The following is a 17,339-nucleotide window of genomic DNA, read 5'->3' as shown; positions in this document are numbered from 1 at the left end:
TAAAGGAGGAAAGATTTATTGTAGTTTACATTTTGTAAAGAGTTCAGTTCATATTTGGTTCCAAGGCAGAGTGGCATGGCAGAGTGGCATCACAGAGGAGAAATAGTTCTTGGCAGGCAGAAGGCAGCAAATCAGAAAATGACAGCAGCATCCCTCCTTATGTTCTTTATATTCCATCCAGGATACCTGTTCTTAGGGTAGGTAACACTCACACCCAGTGTGAGACACCATTAATCCCAGCATCACATTTTTTGTTGTTGTCTTTTTTTTTCTTTTTTCCGGTACCGGGAATCGGACTCACGACCTTGCGCTTGCCAGGCAGGCGCTGTGCAACTGAGCTAAATTCCCAGCCCCTCCAGCATCACATTTTAATCCCAGCATTGCATAACCTAGATCCAAGCACCTCCAAAAATCTATCTATGACTATCTATGACTGCATGAAGCTTTGGGGAGGGCGTCTAGATATAAACCATAACAAGAGCTAGTCATTATTGTCTTTTTGTTCTGGCTAAAACTTCCCTCGACAACTGAGTGAATAAGTTCATAAACTGAATATTTTACTTGATATCACAATCAACTCCACCTGGTATGTTAATGAAAAGCAATGTTTTACCATACACATCTATATAAAGCTTGTATATTAGGCATAAAAATTGTGATGTGTTTCATTAAAATTTGTCTTAAATATCACAAAGTTCCTTTACTAGAGAGAACTAGCTGTAATGTTTGTTTCTTTGCCAGGTGCACTGCTAGAATACCAGAAAAGCATGTATGGAAGAAAAAGAATGCTTTATATGTCATAGTTCAGGGTATAGAAGAGTGAAAGAGTCAATGGCAGGACCAGAGACAAGAGTAAGAGAGGAAAAATCAAAAAACAAATACATGTCTTGGTGATTAAATGGTACAGAAAAGACAGAAAGCCAACTATAGTTAACATCAGTTGCAATGAAAAAGACATACTCAAAACCATAAAGTACCAGAGAGTATTTCAATGCGTTGTGATTGTAAAGAGGAAGACTTCAAGCAGAGAGAAATTCAGGCCATGATACTGAGAGATGCTACAAGTAGAAATCATTTGTCTTTTCTTTTTCCAGTACTAGGGACTGAAACCGGGGTTTTCACATTAAATTACATCTCCAACCACTCCCTAAGCTGTGCCCCCAACACCTTTTTAAATGTTTTATTTTGAGACAGAGTCTCACTAAATTTCTAAGTTGTCCATGCTGGGGTCAACTTCAGATACCAATTTTAAAGCTTGAAATTGGTGAACAAGGCTGGAGGCATAGGCTTGGGAATTTTCATAGAAGTCTATCCTCTGGGAAAATAGGTAAATCTTGTAAAGAATTCTGGTCCTAGGAACACTGGAATGCTATGTGAAATCTCAACAGAGATTTTAAGACATCTTATTCATAAGGTAGGTGTTTGGTTACAATTATCAGGAAAATGTGTTTTCTTTACTCTTTCAAACTAGCAAATGCCTAAGAAATAAAGTCAGTGCACAAGTTCAAAGATACTTTATCAGCAAAATGAAGCCAACTTGATCAGCCCATTATTAGCTAGTGATTCAAATTCCCAAAGTAATGAACATTGCTTTGCAGATCTTCTTTGTGCTAGTCACCATTCCTCTTCTTCCATGTGGTAGAAACACATCATACAAACTAAAGAAAATGAAACAAGCCAAACCCACTGGGTTTTGCATGCACTTTTTCCAAAGTCTAGACATGGGTAAGCTATGCCAGGTTCACCGCCCTCTGTTTTTTCTTGCAGGATTTCTTTTTTTTTCATGAATTGGTCTAAGTTTTTCTGCAGTTGGTCTCATTTCATAAGGGATAAGTGGTTTATGTAGTTGATATAAGCAAAAAAATATAAAAATGTATTCCCATAAAACAGCGATACTGAAAAATTATGCATAATACATAATTATATAGATCAACACTGGGCATTCAGTCAGCAAACGTATTTGGAGTTAAGCATATGGTAGGAAATGGTGAGCACAAAGCTTGAGTCTAGACATGAAGACCTACTGGATCTATAATCTAGATAAGTTACTAAGATTTACTCTGAGTTAATTCTTCCATATATAATGTAAGCATGCAACTACTCTGAGAAATTGGCCTTAATGAAGTATAACAAACGCTGCTCACTCTCTGACACCTAATAGCTGCTTATTAAGCACTTATAATGATCCATATATATAACTGTGTCCTCAGGCAACATTAAGATATATAAATCATAATAGCTTCTGCTCTGATCTTAGTATTACAGATATTAAAAGCACAACTCGCTGAGAATGTTCCCTTCAGAGTGGGTCTTGTGAGCGTATGCTGCTGTTGGGTCCCTGTTGATTGCTTTTTTTGACAAAGGTACCTTCCTGCCACTGCTGTCCTGGTGGTGCCCTTCGCACCCTAACAAATGGAGGGCTCTGAAAATAGGGTTTTTCCTCAAGCTATTGTGATTTTCTTATCCTACAAAAGGAAGTCTGTCACATTTGCTTCGCAACATTTTTCTTATAAGTTGAAAAATGCTTCACATGAATTAGGACAGAGTTAAAAAACACTCATCTTTTCTGCTTTGCCATTAACCAATCAGTGCTGTGAGCTAAAGAGAATAAGTCTTACTGATCACTTATTTCTGAGATATTTGCTACTTCCTTAGGGTATATCACCATTTTTTATAAAATGGCATGGCTCCTTTATTTATAACTTTTTTCAATTACTTTGATTTTTAATATTAATAATTCTATTTCAATATCAAAACAAATAACAATCATAATCAAGTAATTATGTGTCCTAGTCCATCTTTTTAAAAACTCAGTAATTTCTTTATTTTTATTTCACTAGTACATGTTCACAGTTCATGCAGTTTTTCACTGTTGTTTCCAAAAAGACAAAAAGTACATCTATCAACAGGCCTCTGCTGGCCAGTTCTGTACTCTCATGCTTGACTGTAGAGGTGCAGATCACATAATAGCATTACATTTGTAATAGAAAAAAGCAGCTCCATAGAAAGATAATTAGAAGTAGGAGAGACATTTTTCAAGTTCCCTGTCTCATAGCAGTGTAGATCATTAACTGCAAAAAGAAGAAGATCTAATGCTTCCATCTTATAATTAAGGGTTCTGTCTTATAAGTCAGGATCCTTGTAGAAAACAGAACATCAGTGAGTTTAATTAAAAAGGGGTGAGGAATAGGAGACAAGAAGGATCATATAAGTAACACAGGGATTTGTGGTGGAAAGTTGCTACCGGCCATTGGCCCGAAAGTAAAAGGAGATATGTTAGAATTTCTAACAGGAGGTATGACCATGGAAGATGAGCTCAGACAGAGGAATACAACCACTGCTGAAACTAGCAATAGTGAGAGAAGAAGTGAATAAACACTTATCTCTTTTGTTCCCTTCTAAGCTCTTCTTATTGGTCAAGCCAATAATAAGCAGACAGCAAAAACATGTGGTGATATAATCTGTAGAAATCATCTTTCACAACAGAGAAAGGAAAAGTAGGTCAAATAAGATACCCATAGGTAAAAAAGTGAACAGCTAAAACTGCCTACCCTTTTTTGCCATTCTGGTTCCATTCTCAATCTTTTATTTAGATACAAGTATAGGAAAAGCAGCACAAACTCTCAAGGGCCACTTAATCATTATCTTACCAATAGATTTTTGTGCACTGATTCTCTGTTCAGTGCCCACAATGGTGGTTATCTGGGACATCAGTGACAAAGGAGTTATGCATTTACTATTCAGTATATACTGTGAAATCTAAAGTCCCGTTTGGAGGGCTTGGCTTTGTATTCAACCCTACTATCAATTATTTTATTAATCAAAGTGCTGGGCATGGTGTACAGCCACAATCATAACCACTGAGGAGGCTGAGGTAGGGTGATTGTGAGTTCAAAGCCAGTCTGAACTATGTAATAAGATGTTGTTGAGAGACATAAAGGGAGAGAGAGAGAAGGAAGAGGAGAAAGAGGCTAGGGGAGAAGAGGGCAGAGGAGAGGCAAAAACCACAGCAAGACACATATTTCACATTCAAATGTTTAAAGAGAAGAAAAAGAAAGAATAATTTACAGATGTGGTGAGGACTAAGAGGACCAAGAGGAATGACAACACCTTCAGGGAATTGCCACTAAATTGAACTGGTAGTGAAATTATGCCTAATGCGCAAAGGGAAAAACACCCAGTGATTTGGAGTCTGAGGAGAGCAGAAGCTATCAGAAATATTAAGTCTTACACTCAGGAACAGAGATGCTGAAAAAACTGTGTCCTAGAACTAAGAGAATGAGTGAAATAAACAACCAACCTCTCTTTCACTGTCTTTCAAACTTCTGTCATGTGTGTCACTGATTGCTATGGCCTGGATTTGGTCTGTGACCCAGCGCTTGAGTGTTGGAGACTTTGTCCTCAGGGTGACTGTTGAAAGTTGGGGAGGAACCTTTTGGAAGTGGGGCCTAGAAGGAATTCCTTAGGTCAACTTGGAGCTTGTACTCAGAGGGGGATTTAGGTATATTTCATGGGATCTTGCTTAGTTCTTCTAGGAACACTGTTACAAAGCTTGAGTCTAGCCTTGCCTGGCCTCCCTAGCCTGCTATTTTGAGATGTCATCTCTTGCTTTCATCATTTTCCTGTTATGGTGCCACACAACCAGGAGGACCTTCACCAGAGCTGAGCCATGCCCTTCAGCCTTCAAAACTGTGAGATAAATTAACATGTTTTTCTTTATAAAGCTAGCCTACCTCAGGTATTTCATGAGAGTAATGAAAAATGGACAAGTACAGTGACCTTTAGGAAGAACCAAATAGAAGTCAGAAGTCAAGAGAGTCTGAATATTTCTTTTCATAGAATTTGCTCCCACAGGATGGGGCATGGGATTGAAAAGTGAAAATCACATCATAATTTCCTGCAGAGAAAATTAACACTCTCGTTAATTTGGGTCTCTTCTGTGGTAAAAGTTAATCAGTGATGTCTCCAATAAAAGGTGAAAATGACTATGAATAGGTGAGACAGAAAAAGCTTATCATAAAATAGACAACATCCTGGCTCCCGAGGGAAGCTTGATGAATTTTCTTTTCTTTTAAATATCAGATCGATGGACTACCAGTTGTTCTAATTCATTGAGAATCCAGAACCCAAATGAAAATAAATAAAATATGTTTACTTTGTCATTACACATATATTTAACAAGTTCCTCCTATGTAAATGACACCACGAATGGCATTTAAAAGTATATTTTGATATCTTTTGATGGGAGATGTCTGGTATTCCTCTTAGGTAAAAGAGAAAGGAATAAAACATTGAAAGAAAAAAACACAGAAGGAATTGGGAATTGTCAATGCTGTTACCCCAAAATCAAGCAAAACATTCAAAATATGCATAAGGGAAAAGTCCAATTTGTTTTCAGAATGACAAATCTAGACTGCTTCAGTAGTGCCTACACAAGGCAGACGCTTGCTTTGCTCCAGCAGGAAAGCATATCTATCATAAGGTTTAATGTGCGCATGTATACTTTCTCTAAAGCTTTGCTAACGCCTGCTGATTTACCTGTAATACATTTTCCAGAAACTGTCGAGGAAAATGACAACATCTATATTTGGTTTCACACTTCAATCTGTCCAATTAGCAGTGTTTGCGGTACCAGCTGTGAGCCCAGGAGAGGATTTAATCTTAAGTACAGCAGTCTAGTTAATAAAAGAAACAAAGAATAAAGCTGAGCCATTAATTTTCAGGGTTATTTTCCAATTATTTGATTGAGAAATAGCTTATTATTATTATTATTATTATTATTATTGAAAATATCTCAAAAACCTAGCTTTTGGAAATCTATAAAGCAGTGGCATGAGACTGACTGCCACAGTAGACATTATACTTGTAATGTGATTATCATTCCAGTATCTTAGGCAGACCCCCAATTGTACTGGACCTTTGTTCATGTATTGGAACAATAAATACCCTTCTCTGTGCTCAGTTTCAGTGAGTATGATGTGACATTAAAAGACTTTGAAAACAGGAAGCTATATATAATATTAAAACATGAAAAATTAGAAAAAATGGATTCAATTTTACACAAAGAATATTCATTTTGTAGTTTTTTTTTACTTAATATCCAGACAATAAGTAAAAAGTACCTGCTATTTTGAATATGGATCTGAGGGTAAATGGTGAACCAGAGACGGTACTAGTAAGGGTATGTACTAATGTGACGATATTAAAGACATTTGTGAAACTGGGTCTTGTTAAAACAGGTAATTACAAAACCTTCTATTCCAAAGGATAATGGATCAAGGATGAGAATTTTTTCCAATCATTTTTACTGTCCATGACAGAAGTATAAAAATAGGGATCGTATATGTAAAATAGTAAAAATATGATTTCTAGTATTGAAAATTATGAAACAGAATTTAAAGCTTCTGAACAAATAGAGAGACATAACTTTCATAAATTGGAAGATTCAAAATTAAAATGAAATTTATTCTGATGTTTTGATACAAGAATGAATAAATATTAAATATGATAATTATGCCCTTTAAAAATAAACTCAGGTTCAAAGTAAATCTGCGATAAAGAAATGTAAATCTGCAAAAAGAAAAAATCTGGGGGAAAATAAATTTGAAAAATACAAGCCCCAGTTGAAAGAAATAAGTAAATACATGTTTAGACAGTTATGATAGGGAATAATTTCATTATTGGGTAAAAGTTTAAAAATGAAATAACCTGCAAATATGAAAGAAACCAAACAGATGAGCCAAAGGGATGCTGGGTGTGATGGTGCACATCTGTAATTCCAGCACTTGGGGGCTGAGGCAGGAGGATCACTATGAGTTCAAGGCCCGCCTGCACTACATAGCAAGACTCTGTCTCAAAAAAGAAAGAGAGAAAGAAAGAGAAGTGAATAATGATAGACAAGAAAGAGATAAAGAAAGATAAAGATAAGAATGAAAGATTTAAATAGAGGCAATATAAAAAGCAAAAATCAATACAATTTACAGACAGATGCTTGCATGCAAGCCATATAATTTAAAAATCAAATGTTAATCAGGGTATCAATGAAATATAATACATAAAATCAGGAATAAGAACATATGTGTTAAAGTGTCCTATGAAGACCTAAATACAAACAGAACTAAATATGCAAAATTAAAATGGTGAAGTAAAATACAGAATATCAGTTAAATTTAAATACCAGGTAAATAATGTTTTTAGTCTGAGTGTATTACATGGGTATACTTACACTAAAACAAACAAATTTACCTAAAAAGAAGCAAAGGCACACAATTCTCAAAGTTTGAAGCCTTACCTAGGTGTTCTGCCTCCACTAGGGGTAACATAACAATAAGATAAATCGTAACAGATATATCATGGCACGGGGTGGTGGCAGGATAGGATTATGGAGCGTCTATATTACTCTGTATCAAAGAAGGCTTCCTGGCCAGGGAAGTGGCTTCCTCGGTGGATCTTCAGTGTTCAGTGTGCTTTTAAATCTAACCTCACCTCTTAAGCAAAAGTCCTTAAATCAGTTTTGGAACACATACGTGTCCAGTAAGATTCTCTTTCTGTCAACATTATTTTATTAGCATATAGTTATGTAGTTGTCTTAGGATTATTTTAATTTTACCTGTTCTTGTGTGCTCCCTCCCAAACTGACAAATCAAATTAACTCTGGGAATTTATTTGATCCCTAGCAGTTAGTATCTTAAAATGTACCTGGCTTATCCCACGCAGTTCATGCGTGCCTCTGTAATATAGAAAATCAAAAATAACCTATTGCTAAAGTATTACAAACAATACATAAATTTAGAAAGATCACTGAACAGAAGGTCACTGCACATAATTATTTGTTGATCCACATAAAAGTAATAATGCAGTAGAAATAAAATTTTCACCATTTATAACTGCTCAAAAACATAAACTACATAGGAATACTCACAAAAATATGTACAACACCTCAGTTCTAGAAAGTATAAAACATTGAAAGAATTTAGGAGTGTCTAAGTAAATGGGAGGTTATACCACTTTCACAGATTGGAAAACTCAATATAATAAGAATATGGATTATCCCCAAATTGATCTTCAGAATCAATGCTAAACTAAAAAATTCTCCTAAATATTTTGTGGAAGTTGACAAGTTAATTCTAAAATTTATGCAAAAATGCAAAGGTCCACTGATAGCTAAATAAAGACATTCCCTGAAACCTCACAACTGACATCACAAAGGCAGTTATTAAAACAGTGTGATACTGACATGAGCATAAACAGTAGAAACATAGCACATTATAGAGATTCTAGAAATAGACATACACATACAAAACAAAGGAATAATTTAGGATGAGCACATCACTACAGTATCACATAAAAAGTATTTTCTTTTTAGTAAATGACACTGCATAAATTTTATCCATTTGGAAAACAATTGATATTGCTACTACCTGATAAAATATAAAAAATTAAACATCAGAAGGAGTGTATATCTAAATGCAAAAGGTAAACAAAGTTTTCTAAAGGAAACATAGGTGACTAACTTCATTAATTTGGTCAAGGCCAAGATATTCTAAATAGGATCCAAGAAGCTTTAACCATAAGGAAGCAATTCATTTTCCCAGCAGAAGAGAAGACAAGCCACAGAATAGGATAATATATTTTTATTACATACATTTGATAAAGGGTTTATAATCCTGGCTTCCTCGTTGCCTGCCCTACAGATTTCCAACTTACAAGTCCTATAACAGCATAAGTCTTATTTTTACTGATTCCTCTTATCTAACTGAATTCTGACAGGTACAGAATTAGTTGTCTAGTTTTGTGTAACAAACTACCCCAACTTAAATGGTTTTAAGAGGTGCACATATATTATCTCACAGTTTCCATTGGAGGGGTCCAGGCACATATTAATTGGGTTCTCCACTCAGGTATGGCATGGCTACAATCAGATTTTGTCCTGCCTGCATGCCCTAGGAACCTATGGTTCCTCTTTCAAGTTCACAGAGCACACATAGTTGGAGAATTGCCATCCTCCTTTCATTTTATATTCTCTGTCCCTTTTAGACTAATGGTCAGTGTTTCAGCTCAAATAACTTTTGCAAGAATGATGAAGATTTTGCACAGATTTTGCTGGATTTTAGTGCATTAAAAGCCACACCCACAAAACTTTTTGAGATAATCCCTTCTTGTTTTGGGCTTTTGCTGAGATGGCTGGAGGACAATGCTCTCAAATTTCGAACGTTTGTTTGATGTAGAATATCTTGAGGCACACACTTAATCTTAATGAAATAACCTTTGATATGACTGACTACTCTGACCTTTTGATCTTCCAAGAGTTTTAACAAAAGGTTGAGTCACTGCTCAGCCATTTCTTTATGCCTCGTATTCAGCTGCCATATCTGACTGTACCATCTTTTGCCAGCCGGGCAGGCTGAGCATTATTTGAAGGACCCTGTCTTAGCCCTTTTTTTTTAACAGTTCTCTCCTATTTTCGCACATACTTTCAGCAGCAAGAAGAAACCAGGAAATAGCTTCCTACTTCTGAAATCTCCTTAGGTATATAAGCAAATTCTTTGTTTACAAGTTCTGTTTTCTATAAATCTATACCACATTTTTTGCCATTATATATAAGTAACATCTCCTTTCTTCTAATTTTCAGTATCCTTCCCTACCCTTTCTTTCTGTGGTCAACAAATCTACAAAGAACCTGTTTGAACTCATATACACATCCCCCATCAGATGCTTCAAAATTATTGTAGCTTTTACCCATTGAGTAGTACTCAAGCCTCTGCTACATTCTATGTATTTTTTTGCAGCCCCACCAGCAGCATACCACTTTGGTAAACTTAAACCTGCATTTCTTACCTACTTCTACATAACAAATTACAGTATCACAAACTTAATGACTTAAAACAACCTACACTGTTTCACAGTTCCTGTAGGTCAACGGTGTGAGCACGTCGTAGCTGCTTTCATCAATCTAAAGTCAAAGTATCAGCTAGGGTTGTTGTCTCAGCAGAAGGTTTTGGTCTTCTTCTAAGCGCATGTGTTCCTTCACATAATTCATTTCCCTGTATCTATAGAATTCATAGAAGTTTGCCTCTTCAAAGACAGCAAGACAGAAAAGGAAAATCTGTTGCTTCAAGTCTCTACCACTAGACCTTGGTTATGCCAGATCACCCAGGATAATCTCCTTCTTGGTTACTTAAAGTCAATCGATTAGGGATCTTAATCACATCTAGCTAACATAATATCATTTAATCACAGAATTAAGACCAATGATTCAAATTCTTTATGCACATTCAAGGAAAGATTATACAGTGTGTATACTGGGGCAGGGTTGGGTAAGTAGTGTGGAACTTAGCAGTGGGTCATCTTACAAGCGTGGTTACACCAGTTGGAAATGGTAGATGATTCTCTTTTCAAGATAGAAATAAATCATTTCTTTCTAGTTGTGCTTTTTAACTTTCATTATCCCCTTTTATTTTGATTCAAGTTTTATTAAGGTATAATTGACAAAAATTATGCATCTATAAGATATACAGCTTGATGTCTATTTCAAGTACTTTGTGTATATGCAGAATAAAAAATAGGAAGATTTATAAAATCAGAAAGTAGAACGGTAACTGCTAGGTTTTTTGAGAAGAATATATAGAAAAATATTGGTCAAAGAGTACAAAGTTTTAGTTATGCAAAATAAATGAGTTCTGGACATCTAATGTATAGCAATGTGACCATTGGTAATGATATTTTATTACAAATGTGAAGTTTATCAAGAGATTACATCCTGAGGTTTCTTAATAGTTTTATTGGCTATTTGGTAAATATGCTACCTTTTCTACAGGAATAACTTGGCTTAAATTCTTCAGAGGTAGTACAGGTTCTAATGGGATTCAATTTTTCCCTTATTGGTTATATTTGCCCCTGAATTACAGAAACATCACTCCTTGACCCTCATCACAGTAAACATAGAAAGGCAAAATCAGGCATGGAGGAGTATAATCAGAAAGCCTCTTTGCAAATATTTTTAAAGACTGGCTGAAATATTCACCCTTGCATTTTATGACTTAAAGAATCAGGAACTGATCTTCCATTTATGTTAACTAATGGTGTGAAATTTCAGCTGGGACTGTAGGGCATTATTAAAATTAGAATCCTTCAGCAAACCCAAAGAAGCTCTATGATTTAGTTAGAGCTTAAACTCACAGCGAATTATACTGTAACAACTGCTGGTGAGAGTGAAGAGCTCCACATGCATGCAAAGTTCCCATTATGGAACTGACTTCATAAACTATCACATGTTACAAATTCCTGTCCTGCTGTGAGAACAATTGTCCAGCAAGGCCAAATGAGAGCAAGGTTAATGAAACTGACCTTTAGAATGACAAAAGATCCAAAAGCACAGGAGACAGAATTTAATCTTTACAGAGAAACAGTTCATGGTATGATTATTTTCCTTGGCTGAATGATCTTTCCATTTCATAGATATTTTTATCTCCCATGATCAAATTTGCCAATTAAAACTTACATAAAATTTTTTTCAGGACAACTGATAATATTTCTTAAATCCTCATGCTCACTCCTATCTGTGCAGTACGTGTGTGTGTGTGTGTGTGTGTGTGTGTGTGTGTATTGAATCTATTCTTCTGCGACTGCACTATTGAGAACTCTATAGTTATCTACACTTTCAAAAGTCATTATAAGCTCCCCTAAAACACTGGCCAATCATAGAGTGAAAACATGGCAGGGAAAGGCCTTCTCAAACCCCAGAGCACACACACATAAATTAGAAAAGAGTAAGTTCTGACTCAAGTCTGGTACTTTCACAGAATGATTATCACTGGAATTAACTTCACAAACAAGGTGTAGTTCACAGAATATCAGTACAAGGCTGACTCTGGGAGAGCTAATTCAATGACAAAACCATTGAATTAGACAGTAACCAGGATTCAAGCTAAACAGTACTCTATGTCCAAGTAGACAGAATATGCAGTATCAGACACCAGAAATAAGTACACTGACCTTAGTATTTGGTATTCAGGGATTTGTCTGGGATCTCTCTAATCCCCGAGTGAAACTGGCTAGAGCCATATTAGCTTTCAAGTATAAAATAAAACGGATGAAACAGGTAATTTACTAGCCTAGGAATTCAAATTAGAAATTGAAGCAAAAACCGTACCTTGTTGAGTGAGGACCCTAGTAATTAGAAAAAACACTTTCTTTCTTAAGCATTTTCAGTCATTGTTCTACTCAGTTCTCATCGTATACTTTAAGAGTTCACAGTAGGCAGCATTTGAAGTAGTTTTCCATAATCTTTATCATCTTCCCTTTGTACAATTTCCTCCCTTGTATGTCGGCTATACCTGTTGACTTGCTTCCAACAAATAGAAGATGGCCAAAGTATGGTTGTCAATTCCAAAATTAGACTATGGAAGACAGTGATTTTCATCTTTTAGCTCTTCTCATCTCCTTGCGTTAATGAGAACAAATGACACATTTTGAACTACCCTGCAGAGACAGGAAGCTAAGGGTGGACACTAGCCAATGCCCAGTAAGAAGCTGAGGTTCTCAGTCTGAAAATCTTTGAGAAAATTAATCCTGTAAACAACCATGCACATTAGCTTAGAAACATTTGAACATTCATATGAAACATTTGAATTTATACTTTGATCACAGTCTTTTTTTTTTGGTTTTTTTTTGGTTTTTTTTTGTTTTTTTTTCTCCGGTACCTGGAACCGAACTCACAACCTTGCGCTTGCCAGGCAGGCGCTTTGCCACTGAGCTAGATCCCCAGCCCCTTGATCACAGTCTTATTAAAAAAAAAAAAAAAAAAAAAAAAAAAAAAAACCTTGAAGCATAGGACTCAGTTAAACCATAGCCGGATTCCTAATCAACAGAAATTTCAAGATAATAAATGTGAATTATTTTAAAATACACATCAGTGAAATCTGCCACATGTTAGCATTAGAATTAACAACAGATAAAAAATATAGTATGTGAGTTTGAAAGGTCAGGAATACTCTCCCTAACTAGAGATGTTATACTCATGGTTATGGATACAGAATAAAATCAGTTAGAAAAGGTACCCAGGGAGAGACCAAGAGGGACCAGGTGAAGTGTATGTACTTGTTACTTTCTAGAACAGGTTACAGGCAATGCTTATTTCTCCCATAATGTCTGACAATATGCATGGAATACTGTCAACTGCAGAAGTTCACCTTCGCTTTGCTGTCTAGAATTTTTACTGGGGATAGTTAAATAGCTATGACTAACAGGACAAGCTGATATGAACTTACCTAAGGACCCCACCATAAATTACATTGTTTATATGCACTGTCTCGTGTGATCCAAGACCCCAGGTAAGTTAACACTTTTCTCAGGTAGGACACTGAAAGTTTCTAGAGGTTACTCCCCCCAGGAGCAAAAGCCAAATTTTTCTTTGGACAAAGTAAATCCTTCAGTGCATGCACTGTCATTTGTACTCTATATTCTAATTATACCTCTGAGTTGACCGAGCAGTGCTCAGACTTACGTTAATTTGCTTAATTTAATTCAATCAACTTAGATTTCCACAGATGAAAGATACAAAAGGCCATAATGTCAGTTATCAATATATTGTCTCTTAGCGAGGAATCCATTCTTTCCTGCCCTGCTTCGGGACTCTGGAGCCAGACCCTGCAAATATTTTTCTTTGCCTACTTGGCATGCTGTTAAACAGCAATCCTCAGTAGAGGATGCTGGCTGTAGGAATGCTCTGGAGGAAGAAGATTTTCTCTCTGTTTCTCATTTGTTGCTCTTTTCTAATTAGTATGCAAGACACCCAGTAAGTTTCACTGATACCCTGGCGTTCTGTTGGCATCTCAGCTGGTTTTCTAAAGAACTGAGTGCAATTCTATTTGGTGGCCTTCACAAAAAAATTCTCCTACAGGCACAGCCAATTGCAGGAAGTTCAGTATAGACCCAATAGTACAATTCCCAGCAAACCCACCAGCACCATAGCTGGATTCCTGGCTAGCCATGTACTAACTTGCCAGCAGCTTTGAACACCGGAGGAGAGAGCTCCTGGGAATTTGGGTAGCACTTCGATGGGCAGTTTCCGGATGCCAGCCGCAGTCTGTGAGACTGCCACATATCGTTTGTTCAACTCCCAGGCAGTCTACACCTACTCCTCCACTGACCTGTGCATCTCACTCTCAGGGAAGGGTAGGATGTTCCACTTTTCCTTTATTCCTTCTTTGGGTGTGCTGTATCAACCCCAAGAATAATTTTAATATCTTATATCTTCTTTTCCTACTTTTTAAAGAATTACTTTAACAAGAGTTAATATTCTTTATACAAAGCTTTGTGTTCAATTTAATCTGTGATTTCTGTTTCCTGACTTGACTCCAACTGATGCATCCTTCAGTTAAAAAAAAAAAACAACACAAAAGTCACTTTGTCAGCAATGTGCTATGTTTTGCCCATGTTTTAAATAAAACACTAAAAAGATGTTTCTCAGAATCGTTTCTAACAAATGTGCTGAGCAGTAGTGAACTTGTTATGCTAAAATTCTGCCTCAAGCATTTGTGTAAGTTTAAGGAAAAAGCTCTAAAAATTCAGTCTGGTAAAAAGACAAAACAAGGTAAAACTTTTATTTTCACTTTGAGGACAGCAGTGATATAATACATATTAATGTACTTCCTACAAAAAGACAATTTTACAGTAATTAGGCATGATGCTTCTCTTGCTGAAATGATCTTTACCAGAGAGATATTGAAAGCAAGAATAAGATTAATTTCAAATTTTAAAAAGGTGCCTATTTTTGAGACACACTTTAAAATCTCAATTTATTATTCTGGATGCTAGCTCTGAGCCGTAGGTGGCTTTTTTTCCTGAAATTTGTTAGGAGCCACAGTGTCTGGCTCCCTCTAGGCACTCAGCGAATTTATGTGAACTGCATGCGTGATGCATTTCTATTATCTATTGGTTCGTTTAGTACCTGACATCTGAACTACAGGTACAAGTAATCTGCTTGTCATGATTTTGACACTTTTATCCTACTGCAAGTGGGAATAGAAAGAGAAAAGCCACTTGATAGTCTGGGGCAATGCTGGCTGCCAAGTGTGTCCTACAAATCTGTCCTTTCCACGTCGCTCACACTTTGCCTCTTCTCCGTGGTTAGAATGTGGCTTGTGACACAGGTGTGCCGTAATTAACACCTGAGAAATAATGAGAAAGTTGATCCAGTCCGCCCTAGCCCCTAGGTATTGCACATACTCTCTGATTTTACTTTCTCTTCCCACAGGGTACAATCTTACCACCATTGTATAGATGAAAGAAATAAGGCTCAGTGACCTTGTATAACTTACTCAAAGCCGCATTCCAAATTAATAACAGACCCAGCAAGTAACGGTGGCCTTTCTGACTAAAAATCTAATAACCTTTTCCATTATACTATACTGACTCTATTTGAACCATAGACATTGGCATCCAAATTTTTTTTTCTCTACAGTTTCTCCAATTCTATCATGCATCTGACATAAAAACACTGTCTATAATATTCCTGATCAGTAGCTCTGCTTGAACTTTCTAAAGATGAATCAAACCATTGTTTTGTAAGATGTGTTCAACTTTTATTCTTTTGAAATTATGAAGAAATTCTGATGTCTGTCACAATCTTTCTTTTTTACTGACTTCCATGCATGGGTTGTCACTGTTGTCCACAGGCATCCCAAATAATGCGATCCATCTCCCACAAAGGCCTTCCATCAACAGCAAGGATAACATTTTCATGAAGAAATGATTGTTTATGAAAGCGTTAAGATGATAAGGAAGACTTTATTCAAGGGAGCTACTACACACAGATTTTATAGAAGAGGACAAAAAAGACAAAATTCTGACTACAACAAAGAGAGAGTTTATACTCACCAAAGTAGGGGTAGCGTCAGTGAACGGCAAATTATTAAGAGGAAATATGAGAAGTCAGAGAAGAGTCTTACTGAAATGATCTTACTAACAAGATCCTCTCTGAGGGTAGCCCAGTGTGATCCATCATCACCTAGAGGACTGCACCTAGGGGAGAGTGGAGGTCAAAGAAACTGAACAGATATGGAAGGAGATCTTATGTTGGGGGTGTAGGATTATGGTTAAATTGATTTAGCTGGATTCTTGGTAAAACACAACACAGTGATAAACATAAAAGCCCAAAGTTCAAGGTCTCCTTGAGAAAGGAGTTCAGCTAGGTGTTGATCAACAGACAGATCTTGTCAATTACTGTGGCTAGCATGTTCCTTTCCAATTTAATTAGAATAGACTCCTCATGTTCTCGGTATTTAATGTGAGTTATCATTGTTACTAGGATATATGCAAGCCATTTAATCTGCATTGTTTATCTAGAAATTTTGCAGATTTATACATTCCAATATGTTCCAATAGAGAACAGATATAGAGAATAGAGAACAGATATTCATTTAATGGAAAACTTCATCACAATTTTGTTCTTTCATCTGGACTCAGGAAGATCAGCCTGCTTGTCACTGTTATGCTTCTGCAAAGCACTAAATGGGTCTGGGATGACAAAAGTCATAATAGAATTCTTCCAGAAGACCATTTCCCAGAGCTTGGTGGTCCTGACAAGGAAGAATAGGGACAGTCAGGGCAGAGAAAAAGAACTCTTTAAGAGAAGTCCACTCATGGTGTCAGAAATGGATAATACTTGCCATTCTAGAAATAAGAATGCAGGTTGTCCTTGAACTCTCAAGAATCAAGCAAGTGTCAATCTCTAGGAATCAGATTGCCCTCTATAAGTCTAGAGAATAAAGAGATAGTTTAATATGCAAAGGCTGGGTAAGATGGAAAATATCCAACAATGCATCAAAATGCACTAAGCTAAAATGAGAGGCTACTGCTAGGTAAGAGATTTGGAATATTGGAAAGAGTTTGATTTTTCATAGCAATAGATACAGGCTTTATTTATAGCCAGATAGTGGAGGAATAACATTTTTGTTAAGTCTGAATGTCTCATATCCAAACAGAAATAAAATAAAATAGTTTGTTCATCCTAAGAATCTAGATCCTAAGAACTAATTGGTTAAAAGTACCCCCCACCTCCTTAAATCAGCAAACAATTCTAATGAAGCTACATGAGGAGCAGAGGGAACTCTTATGTTGAAATATCAAGGGTTGGGGAGGGTTAACTCAATGGCAGAACACTTGTATAGCACCACCAAGAAAGAAAGAGGAAAAGAAAGAAGGAAGGAACGAAGGAAGGAACGAAGGAATGAAGGAAGGAACGAAGGAAGGAAGGAAGGAAGGAAGAAAGGGAGAGAGAGAAAGAAAAGAAAGAAAGAAAGAAAGAAAGAAAGAAAGAAAGAAAGAAAGAAAGAAAG

Source organism: Chinchilla lanigera, unplaced genomic scaffold (assembly GCF_000276665.1).
Source record: "Chinchilla lanigera isolate Chin_1 unplaced genomic scaffold, ChiLan1.0 scaffold00018, whole genome shotgun sequence".
NCBI lineage: Eukaryota > Metazoa > Chordata > Mammalia > Rodentia > Chinchillidae > Chinchilla > Chinchilla lanigera.
This window is presented reverse-complemented; position numbering follows the sequence as displayed.